General features: G+C 43.3%; 1 protein-coding gene across 4 annotated transcripts in view; it reads left to right on the top strand.

The window, feature by feature from the left end:
* LOC136627942 (catechol O-methyltransferase-like) overlaps positions 1-12,594 on the top strand; it is a 63,721-nt gene that overhangs the window by 28,182 nt on the left and 22,945 nt on the right. The window contains exon 1 of one of the 4 annotated variants that reach the window (XM_066603477.1): positions 1,981-2,138. The exons of 2 other annotated variants lie outside the window; for them this stretch is intronic. The gene's annotated coding sequence lies outside the window, so the exon portion shown is untranslated. Of the gene's footprint in view, positions 1-1,980; positions 2,139-10,424; positions 10,513-12,594 lie in introns of those variants that run through there. One more of the 4 variants, XM_066603476.1, reaches the window with a different exon arrangement.

The raw sequence follows: 12,594 nt of genomic DNA, 5'->3' as shown, positions 1-12,594 counted from the left end.
GCAAGACAATTTTGGATTCAAGGTTTCCTAGGGGGCTTTCACTTTCTGCCATTATACAATGGCCCAATCTGCTGGCTAGAGCCAGAACTGCGGTATGTGACATGCCGGACAATAGAGTGTCCAGAAATATACAGTAAGACTACCCTGCCGGACGTCTTCCAACATCAGAGCTGCACAGGCTGCAATCAGAATGTAGGAAGACGTCAGACAGTGGATTGGAAAAGGTTAATATTGCTGTGGGGATTAATATTACTGAGGGGGATAATATTATTACTGAGGGGGTTAATATTAATGAGGAGAGTTAATAATATTACTGAGGGTGGTTATATTGCTGTGGGGGATAACATTATTACTATGGGGGGTTAATAATAATGAGAGGGGTTAATATTACTAAGGGGGTTAATAATATTAATGAGGGGGTAATTTTGCTGTGGGGGTTAATATTGCTGGGGGGGATAATATTACTGAGGGGGGTTAATATTGCTGTGAGGGGTTGATATTACTGAGGGGGGTAAATAATAATGAGGGGGTTCATAATACTACTGGGGCCACAGTGGGGGTCGCTATTACTACTGGGGCCACAGTGGGGGTCGCTATTACTACTGGGGCCACAGTGGGGGTTGCTATTACTACTGGGGCCGCTGTGAGGGTCGCTATTACTACTGGGGCCGCTTTGAGGGTCGTTATTACTACTGGGGCCACTGTGAGGGTCGCTATTACTACTGGGGCCACTGTCAGGGTCGCTATTACTACTGGGGCCACAGTGGGGGTCGCTATTACTACTGGGGCCACAGTGGGGGTCGCTATTACTACTGGGGCCACAGTGGGGGTCGCTATTACTACTGGGGCCACAGTGGGGGTCGCCATTACTACTGGGGCCACAGTGGGGGTCGCCATTACTACTGGGACTACTGTGGGGTCGCCATTACTACTGGGACTACTGTGGGGGTCGCCATTACTACTGGGGCCACTGTGGGGGTCGCCATTACTACTGGGGCCACTGTGGGGGTCACCATTACTACTGGGGCCACTGTGGGGGTCGCCATTACTACTGGGGCCACTGTGGGGGTCGCCGTTACTATTGGGGCCACTGTGGGGGTCGCCATTACTACTGGGGCCACTGTGGGGGTCGCCAATACTACTGGGGCCACTGTGGGGGTCGTCATTACTACTGGGGCCACTGTGGGGTACCCTGTTACTACTGTGGCCAATATTATTACTGGGGCCACTATGAGAGTCACTATTTTTACCGGGGCCACTATGAGAGTCACTATTTTTACTGGGGCCACTATGAGAGTCACTATTACTACTGGGGCGACTATAGGGGTTACTATTAGGGCTCGTGCACACAGGCGTAATCGTATTTCGGTCGCACAATTACGCTGCGTATTTACGCAATTGAAAATCGCTTATGCCTGCATATTTGGGCACGCAAAAAAGAACGTAGATGGGCGCACTGAAATGGTGCACAAGTATGCAGTGAATACATAGGTTTCTTGTGCATTCACTGCGTATTTGCGTGGCCCATTCACTTCAATTGCGGTGCGTAGTACGCAACAAAATAGGTCATGCTGTGTGAAAATATGCATCATGTGATGAACTCATTGAAATCAATGCCTTCTATTCACTGCCTATTATATACGCAAATACGCTTGTGTGAAAAGGCCCTTACCATACAGTCTTACAATTACAATCGGCCCTTTGAAGGTAATCCTAAGCCTGATGTGGCCCTCGGTGAACATGAGTTTGACACCCCTGCTGTACAACAACTTCTTATTATTCCTGTATTCTTACTGAAAAGCAATGAATTTCCCTTTCTTCACGAATTTGGATATCATAAAAGGGAGAAGAAGCAAAGCCCTCGTTCACACCGTGTACTCCGGGGAGGCTGTCATGCTGCATTACTCTTCTCCCGGTGATAACCTAGAAGAGCCAGCGCCACGGTCAGAGCAGCGTGGGATGGCACACAGGGCACATCTGCCGGTGGGTGGGGAGCGGGCACAGATCTGGGGCCTCTCCTTGCAGAACCCTTGCTGATGTGATGCGATGTGATTGGAGACTGCAGCTCGTTCACAGTATAAAGTTCACAGCGCTGAGAGAGCCGAGCAGAGGACGAGAGGAGCTGCTGCACATACAAGGTAGCTGCATGTCCCCCCTGTTCCCAGTGTTTGATGCATGGTATACTAAGGGATGGGGGAGTGGGGCAAAGTGCTGCTGGGTGGCACAGGAGTCCTCTACTCTTGGCAAGAGAAGCTGGCACGCAGTACACTGTATTGTACATGTCAGTGCCCTCCCCGGTGGCACTGATACACCCAGCATCGGATTACTACCATGGCAGAGCATGTGAGGACAGGAGAATTGCACAACTGCTACACATGGAAGACGTTCTGCTTTAGTTCCTGGAGAGGTCTATAGATGGAGAGTGCATGGAGTAAAAGTTTATCTAGTCCTAGGTAATGCAGAACTATAATGAGGGCTACTGAATACTATTCACTACCGGTTATCATCTACTAATGTTCTGCAAGGTCCTAGCCATAAGGCTGCGGAGTACACTAGCCGGGGGCCACCTCAGGTCACCATGTACAGAACTCCTTGTTGGGAATGTTGCAGTGATGACCACTGGCACTGTGACAATTACTGGTACCACTAACAGCTGGCACAGGTCACAAGGTTGTAATCGACATTTTAGAAATCTCCCTACTTGCATCACAGCATTTAGGAAAATAGTCAGGCATGATGTCTTTGGGTTTCCTTCACACTTTTCTTGTGGCATTTTTATTTTTTGTTTACAAAAATAAAGCTGTAATTTTCATGCCTTTTTTACAAGCATTTCTTTGTGGTATTTTAAAGAGTTTTTTTTCCCATGCATGTTTTTTTTTCTATACAGAAGCCTATTGAAAACTTTTTTTTTTTTTTAAGTCATGCTGTATTTGAAAAAAAATGACTGTCCTATCAGATGCACCAAAAGTGGCGGGGGACGGACTAAATGCACCAAAATAAGCGCTGTTTGTAATGCGCATCATGCCAGGGTGGCTTCACACACAGCATTTTTGCGAAGAATGCCACATTTTTAGTGCTTACTGACCTGTTTTCTGGTTTGTTTGTTTTTTCAAACAGCACTGCAGGCAGATGTTAGCTGGAAGGTAAATGAGAAGTACACTACAGACTTATTTGTGACCAATTTTTTTCACCTGTCATGCATTTTTGGGCCTAGAGAGCTTTTGTGAAGTCACAGCAGGCAGTTGGTTTAATGTTTTTTTTTCTCACTGATATTTTTGCACTGCCTTTTCAATAGGACATAAAAAAGGCCAAAAAACAAAAGTCTAAGACACATTAAAAATAAAGACACCACCTAAAACACATGGCAATTTAAAAACAAAACACTGGCCTTTTTACATGCCTTTTGGGTATAAAAAAAAAGTATATGAAGGAATTGATGGACCATTAAAACCATTTGACATCAGACAGATAAAACCTTCTTGAATCCTCAATAAAACATAACTTTTATTATTTATTTTAAACTAACCTACTTAAAATCCCCCAAACTATACCCTCAGCAAAGCACTATATACCAATGTATAGACTTATGATGTACTCTGCTTTGTAAATCTGTGTCAAAATCATTGTTAGACTTGTGGATCTTAATGCAGATTTTTCCGCACAAAGGAATATTCTGCTACATGTTGGTAATTATTCCACCACACATGAAAGCACCCATACAGAACTGTTCAAGTTGTCCAGCCACATATTCAGTATTAGACTGAGGTCACAATTCTAATTTTGCAACACTAGGACTGTGAAATTGTTGTTTTTGCACTGTTCCTTTTTAACTTGGACTTTAAAATTGTGGCTGTGTTTTTATTCACTTGAAATCCTATGTTGCAGTTCTCTTGCAGAATGCAGCAGGTTTTCCTGCAGGATTTCTCTGTATTACATTACATTATTGTTTTTTTATATTCACAATCCTTCCTTCTGTTTAGAAACAACCCTTCAGTCTCAGCCATGGAAGCTTTTGACTGGTCTCATTGCATGCAGAGTTATTAAATAGGAGTATGGCTTGGTCTAGACAGGTTAACAGCTTTGCCATATTCTTTCCATCCTAATAAGTTTAGTGTATTCAAAGGGATATTTGTACATCTTGACTATGTACAAACGTTTCCCTTTCAGCAAATACTAATATTTATATTTAATATAGTGACTAGAGATGAGCAAACCTACTCGGCCACGCCCCTTTTTTGCCCGAGAGCAGCGATTTTCGAGTACTTCCGTACTCGGGCGAAAAGATTCGGGGGGCGCTGTGGGTGAGTAGGGCGTTGTAGCGGGGAGTGGGGGGGAGAGGGAGAGAAAGAGGGCTCCCCCCTGTTCCCCGCTGCTACCCCCCGCTCCGCCACACCTCCCCCCGCCCCCCGGCGCCCCCGAATCTTTTCACCCGAGTACAGAAGTACTCAAAAATCGCGGTGCTCGATCGAGTGATTACTCGAAACGAGTATATTCGCTCATCTCTAATAGTGACAAACTGGAGGAACAGTCATACTAGGATCATCATCTTTCGTTAAAAATGGGTGGCACACTCTCAGGAACACACATCCATAATCAAGTTTCTCCTTAGATCTGGCATCTGCCAGTCTTATTGTATTGTCGCAGCAAGTGTTCTTATAGCACTGCACACATTTGCAGTGGAGATAGACATCCAAAACAAATCCTGGCCATCTGCCCTTCACCGAAACATTTGGCATTGCCCTTACTAGCAGGCCTAGTGCCTCAAAAACCATCACAGCAGCATAACCAAATGTCAACAGTCCTTTACCATAGATAATGTCCCAGCACAGGGGGCATCACCTCCCCTGTCGTGTCTTAGGGTTCACCAGACATACAGCCTCTTTTTACACCAAGTGGAAGCCAGCAACCAAGTAGCTCAGGAGAGAGCCTTTTCTGAGAGGCACACCTTCTCCTTTATTGAGACCTCTCAGGTGCCACCTAATTAAGCTTATTCGCCAACTTAGCACCTTGCAAAACTCTACAGCTTTGCCTTCTGGTGGCCATTTCCTAACTGCACTTCTAGTGTATGTGTGTGTGTGTGTGTGTGTGTGTGTGTGTGTGTGTGTATATATATATATATATATATAAACAGTGACTGCGCACTTTATAGCAGTGTATGGACACATAGTTTTCTTTTGTAATAACTCCGACTTCAAATATCGTTCGGCTTTTTGTTACTGCGTCGTCCTTTACACCATGTTTTGTAAGGTGTACCTAGTATGCAAATGTGTTACATATGTTTGACCAAAATAAGTTTTTTTCTTAAAATTGAGAAATTCTCAACTGGATACAAGTCACTAGTACCTACCTAGATTTTGAAATCCACAGGTGACTTTCATAAAAAGGTGCAAGCTTCAAGTGCCCTCATAAAAGTATGCAAGAGACACAGTTTTCCCCTATAACACAGAACAAGTTGCAGGTACCCCACATAATAGCGTTCAAGTCGCAGGTGCCCCCATGACAGGACACGTAGAGAGACAGTATACAGTTGCAAATGGAATTGGACAAGCTAGGGGCTTGGGCAGAAAAGTGGCAAATGAGGTTTAACACTGACAAATGTAAGGTTATGCACATGGGCAGGGGAAATACATGTCACCATTACACATTAAATTAGAAACCACTGCGTAACACCGACATGGAAAAGGACTTCAGGATTTTAAGAATCTGGTAACTTAACTGGATCAACCAGTGTCAGGCAGCTGCTGCCTAGGCAAATAGGATCATGGGGTGCATCAAAAGAGGTCTAGGGGCACATGACAAGAATCTTGTTCTTCCTCTTTATAAGTCGCCGGTCAGACCACACATGGAATATTGTGTACAGTTTTGGGCGCTGGTACTCAAGGACATATCAGAGCTTGAGCGGGTTCAAAGACAGGTAACTAAGTTAATAAATGGAATGGATGGACTACAATACCCAGAGAGGTTATCAAGATTGGCATTATTAAATTTAGAAAAAAAAGACGTCCGAGGAGCAACCTAATAACTATGTATACATATATCAGCAAACAATACAGAGATCCCTCCCATCATCTGTTTATACCCAGGACTGTGACTGTAACAAGGGGACATCCTCTGTCTAGAGGAAAGAAGGTTTCTACACCGACGTAGAAGGGAGTTCTTTACTGTAAGAGCAGTAAGACTATGGAACTCTCTGCCTGAGGACGTGGTGATGGCGGACTCACTAAAAGAGTTTGAGGGACCTGGACGGCATCCTTAAGTGTAACAATATTACATGTTAGAGTCACTGATTACTTCAGAAAGGTCGTGATCCAGGGAGTCAGTAAGGAATTTTTTCTCCCTAAAATGGGGAGAATTGGCTTCTAGCTCATGTTTTTTTTTGCCTTCCTCTGGATCAACATTGGGGGGTTATAGGTTGAACTAGATGGACATATGTAGTTTTTTCAGCCCTACACACTGGTTACTATGACAGTAGGCAAAATGTAGATGCCTCCAATAACAGGGCGAGTGTTGCAGATGGCCCAGAGAGGAGTGAAGCGGAATGCAAGATTAGATGATAAACAGATTAGGTGATGAGCACTGTATGCCCCCCAGGGAGCCTTGGGTCCCAAGCAGCCACTCAAGCCATAAGCACCTGTGGCTATACACTTAAGATAGCCATCATCTCAACACTTGTCAGGCCGCAATTTATCTTTCACAGGAACAATGGATCAGGCATATTAAAAATCCAACAACCTATGCTCCTACTCCTGATATCCTGTTAAAATTGACATTTATCTAATGTGTATGGCCAACCTTATGCTTTAACGTTCCAGAGATTTTATCAAAGAGCAACAGCATTAGTGCTCTCCTATAAGGAAATGTTGTTTTACTATGACAGCTCATCTTTAAAAAAAAGAAAGGTACATTGTGGTCGAGATGCAGTGTTGATGCTGAACGCATTATGTGAATATATGATAGATGTTCACTATAGTCTATAGAGGGAATAATAAGCTGCTAGAAACAGGTTGATAGTGGATGAGAAACAATAGCACATATGTAGCTTTCCCCAGTGATATCAACCAATTGCTGTGGATTTCAGCAGCTGTAGCTTTGTGAATTGATTCATAGAGGCAGACATACCGTAAGGATAGGCCATCAATTTCACAGTCCTGTAAAACTCCTTTAATCAGAAAAAGTGACAAGTGAGAAAGAAAAATGAACAGACCAAAGGTTAGTATTGCAGTAAAAGTACAATGATGAAGAAGAAAAAGTACAAGGATGATGGTAAACAAAAGGTGAAGTATTTATAATGAGTCTGCAGACTTGATATCTTCTGTCAAAGCAGACATCAGCCAGGTTGGATTCCTGATGATAAGTTCACAATACTTATTATTGTATTGTACAATGTGTTGAACCGCACTTTTTTCCTGGAAGTAACAATTGGGAGCCTCTCCTCAGGATGGGCCATCTATATCTGATCCATGGGGGTACAACTCCGATCAGCTGTTTGAAACAGTCACTGCTCTTGGTAAGCACTGTGGACTCTTCAATGTGTACATCTGCTAGCTTACTGGTTCATAATCCGAGCACAATACTTTTCATAGTGGCCATTCCGAATACTGCAGTGTTGTCCCACTGAAGGTTGCAATACTCATAATGGCAGTTACAAAGTATGGCACAAACCATTATCAACTAGCGCTAGACAGATATAAACATTGAAGTGGCCTCTTCAAACAGCTGGTCAACAAGGTCTCAAGAGTTAGACCTCCACCAATCAAGATATTAATGGTCTACCCTGAAAATAGGCCATCAACTTTTACAACCCAGATAACCCCTGTAACCTCTTTCCATTAAAGTCTATAGAAATTATGGAGAGAGTCAAGAAAGCTTGCCCAGTTGGCTCATTCAGTCTGTAGCTGCCTCGTCTGACATAATGGGTCTCATGTCTGTAGATATGTCAGAAGTGTCTCAGATGGGAATACACCTTTAAATTTTAGGGAACACTACCTCCATAACATGCTTGTTTACCTCCACATCACTGCTGAGGTATATGCCTATGTTCAAAAGACCTATAATAATAATCAAACTACTAACAACCACATGTCTGTAAGTATGTAAGCGAGTGATTCTCATGCTCCTACTCCCTAGCGACATCATAGCCCTTCCCCCTGGCGACATCATAGCTCCACCCCCTGGTGCCATTATGGTAGGTCCTAACACACTGAGAATACAACTAAGCTGTTATTATGTCAGACACAACTCAGCAGTCCTGATAGGAGACACTTACCTACTGTCACTACAGAGATCCAGTGGGCTGAAGGACCTGTGGTGATGTCACTGCTGTGGGAGGAGCCATTCTGGAGTTTGGTAGTACTGCATAAGCTAACAAAGTACCAGGACCTGTGATTATGTCACTGTCATGTGATCACCTGTGTGGGTGGAGTCAGGGATCACATGACCAGTGGCTCATCACTGTATCCAAGAGCTGTGAGTGTCATGTGTGCAGTCAGCATAAATGTAGTAGAGCTGCGAGTGACTGTTTGTCTAATGTGCTGTGCGTGTAATGTGTGTAGTCAGCATGGATGTATGTCATGTAGCACAGCTGTGTTTGTCATGCGCATGTGATGTAGCAGAGCTGAATTTGCAACATGTGCATGTACTGTGGCACAGCTGTGTCTGTCGCATGCACGTCATGTACCAAAGCTGTGTCTGTGTTGCCCATGTCAGGTAGCAGAGCTGAGTTTGGAACATACGCATGTACTGACAGTTGTGTCTGTCACACGCATATAATGTAGCAGAGCTGCGTTTGTACCATGCGCATGTCAAGTACTAAAGCTGTGTCTGTGACAGGCATGTCATGTAGCAGAGCTGAGTTTCTAACATGCACATGTACTGTGGCACAGCTGTGTTTGTCATGTGCATATAATGTAGCAGAGCTGTGTTTGTACCATGCACATGTCATGTCTGTCAGGTGCATGTCATGTACCAAAACTGTGTCTGTGACGGGCATGTCATGTAGCAAAGCTGTGTCTGTCGGGTGCATTGTATGTAGCACAGCTGTGTGTCTGTCACACACCCATGTACCACAGCTGTATGTGTGATGTGCATGTAGCAAAGCTGTGTGGCGCATTGCACCACCAGAAACACTGGTACTATAATTTCCTAATAATTACCGTATATACCGGCGTATAAGGCGACGGGGCGTATAAGACGACCCCCCAACTGTCACCTTATACGCCGGTATACAGTGGAGAAAAAAAAAAAAATTTTATTACTCACCTCCCACGGCGTTCTGTCGCGCTCCGGCAGGATGTCGCTCGCTCCGGCAGGCTGTCGCTCGCTCCTCGTCCCCGGCGCAGCATAGCTTTCTGAATGTGGGGCTTGAAATCCCCGCTTCCAGAAAGCTAATACACACGCCGGCAGCCATGACATCATTGAATGGCTGTGATTGGCTAAAGCACACGTGGCTTCAGCCAATCACACTATTCAATGACATCATTGAATGGGTGTGATTGCTAACACGTGCGCCTTCAGCCAATCACAGCCATTCAATGATGTCATTGAATAGTGTGATTGGCTGAAGCCACGTGTGCTTTAGCCAATCACAGCCATTCAATGCTGTCATGGCTGCCGGCGTGTGTATTAGCTTTCTGGAAGCGGGGATTTCAAGCCCCGCATTCAGAAAGCTATGCTGCGGCGGGGACGAGGAGCGAGCGACAGCCTGCCAGAGCGAGCGACATCCTGCCGGAGCGCGACAGAACGCCGTGGGAGGTGAGTAATAAAATTTTTTTTTTTACACTTTTTTTTTTTTTGTATTACCGGCGCATAAGACGACCCCCGACTGCAGAGCAGATTTTTCGGGGTTCAAAAGTCGTCTTATACGCCGGTATATACGGTACTAGTCTATAATAATAATAATCTTTATTTGTATAGCGCCAACTTATTCCAGAACGCTTTCTAGACCTAGACAAGCAGTGAATCCATAACATGACTTCTGGGAGTCAAGAAAACCATCATTTTAATAGAACCCATATAGTCCGTTTCCCAATTCTTTAAAAAATCTCTACTCAACAAAACGGGATAATCATCATTTATATAAATGCATTTATATTGAATGATACCTATGAGATGGGCATAACCCAATAGCTGCATATTTATATGCAGTGAGGAAGATTGAAGTCCTGTGATTGAGGTTGCATATGCCAGCACTGCTGATACAGCAATATTACGCTCTGTTCCAGGAAGTGAGCAGATGTTAAGTATTGCAAAAGGCATTCCTCACACAACAGAATGAGGTCTCTGTGATAATGCTTGTTATCATTTGTCACTAAGACCTCATATCACATGGCTTCTTCTGGAACAAGTTAATCATGTTCACGCTGGTAACAAATGCACTTTTTGTATTGGTGTATCACGCTCCGCTGGGCGTTGCCTTCTACATAAGTTGGCAGTTTTCCATTTATTAGTAAGGGAAGCTGTTGAGGAAGAAGCTGTATAGTTTATCCCAGCTGCGCAGCTGCAGGTCTACATTTTGTGAGTATAAATGAATTAGTTCTTTTGTGTCTGTTTTCTCTTTATCATTTTGTGTTCCATTTGTGTTTATGACTATGTAGTGAGGGGATTGCCAGATTTTGCCCTTATGCCTACTGCTAAGGCAGAGAAGGATCAAGCATGATATAAGTTGGGATCTAAGTACCGCCAGAGGTGTCCCTCTCCTTGTTGAAATAAATGATAGACAGAAGACATACCAGTTGAACAATTGTAGATGTCTCATGTAAGCAGAGGAGTATGCTAATGAAAATAAGAAAACAGCAGGGGGATTTTAACAACTCAGTCAGAGATTTGGAAGCTGATACCTCTAGGTCCAATTACGAAGCAGATTTTTGTCAAAATTACTTTTCACAACTGTCACAGGATCCAGTTAGAGGAGAGAACTTTTCGACTTTTTCAAGTCTGACGGTATTAGATGTGCAGGTTGTGCGGCACTTAGTAAATAGTGACAGCAACATAAGAAGTTCACACTATACTTTCAGTGAGGTGATTTACAGATGAGCTACAAAAACATAAAGCCTTATTAAAACTTAAGGCCATCAAAAGAGAAAAAAAACATTATAGCCAACCCTTTTAAAGATGGGGTTGTTCCACAGGACTGCCTTATACTGTGACAAGTGCTGCGCTGGTGCCGATATTTAAAAAAGGAATAAAAAATGAGGTAGAAAATTACAGACCAGTACGTTTATCCTCAGTAGTAAATAAATCAAGGCTTTTTAAGACATGCTATCCCAGAGTATCTGAATGATAGTAACTTTATAACACAGCATCAGCATGGATTTATTGGCCATAGAAGATGATCAACTTGTTAAAAAGTCCGTTTTAAACTGGATATGAGCGAGGCTGTGGATGTTGTATTACTAAATATTGCAAAACCATTTCATATTATACCACATAAAAGACTAGTACATTAACCCTTTCTGGACCGTAATGGATTCTATCGTATTTGAAATAGCTTACAACTATGGGACAAGTATGGCCATTGGTCCTCAAAGAGTTAAACAAGAGGTGGGAGTTAGGCAATATGTACAAACTGATTACTAATTGACTAGATAAATAACAGTGGTTATTAATGAAATGTCTACAGATTGGAACATAGTAACTAGTAGGGTACTACAAGGCTCAGTTGTTTTCAATAGATTTATTATAGGTTTTGAAAATATCTCACAGAATTAGATTTCTGTATTTGCAGATGATGCTAAGCGCTATAGCAGGGGCACTTTATTAATTTTTGTAAAAGCCCATTTACCTGCATCTGTCAGGTGAAGGTCCAGTAGAGCCAGGTAATGAGGGTTAAAACAATATACATAATTCTTATTATGTATAAATTAAAGGTACAATTACAACAATACCAAATACAAGCTGTTTACTGTTGTACAGTGTTTACTGCGCTTGTAAAAAGCATTGTGTGTGAGAGTGGTCTCATGGGGGCAATATTGTATCTCCATGATGTAGTTGACCTCTGTTGGACCACTTATCATCCAATGGGAAATGGAGTATTAGTTAGTTGCAAAATTAAAGAAGCACACTGAAACTCCCAGATTAGTTGCATTCATACATTTTTAACTCCTTAATTACGGGTGCCTGTGTCATGGGTTTCCTTCTTACCACAGGTCATGAGTCGTTTTGTGCTGTAGACCAGAGGTCAGTCTCTCCTATGTGAACGACTTCCTGTGAAGTCATCAGAATTACATCATCATCTATTAGATCTTCTTGGCTGAATGATCTTGGGGACAAGATACAAACATGCAAAACATAAAAAACGTATACGACAAAGGTCGGCAACCCAACAATTGCTGTCCATGGGCTGATCGCTGATGGCTGCCAAGTGGAATGCCAGGCTTCAGTTAGAACGGCTGATTAAAATTGTATCTGCAGTATTAACAGAGTCCCCAGTTTACTGGTTGCCATGGCGCTACAGACGTCCTCTGCAGGTTGCAGCTACATACTGATGCCAGTGCAGAGTAATTTAGGAAAGGGGTGAACTACCTTGTCCAGAGCCATTGTGCATCACACAACTATGCTATTGAATTGCGCTAGGGGGGATGTGTACTGACTAATGGG

Source organism: Eleutherodactylus coqui, chromosome 5, assembly GCF_035609145.1.
Source record: "Eleutherodactylus coqui strain aEleCoq1 chromosome 5, aEleCoq1.hap1, whole genome shotgun sequence".
In the NCBI taxonomy this organism is placed as follows: domain Eukaryota; kingdom Metazoa; phylum Chordata; class Amphibia; order Anura; family Eleutherodactylidae; genus Eleutherodactylus; species Eleutherodactylus coqui.
This window is presented reverse-complemented; position numbering and strand designations above follow the sequence as displayed.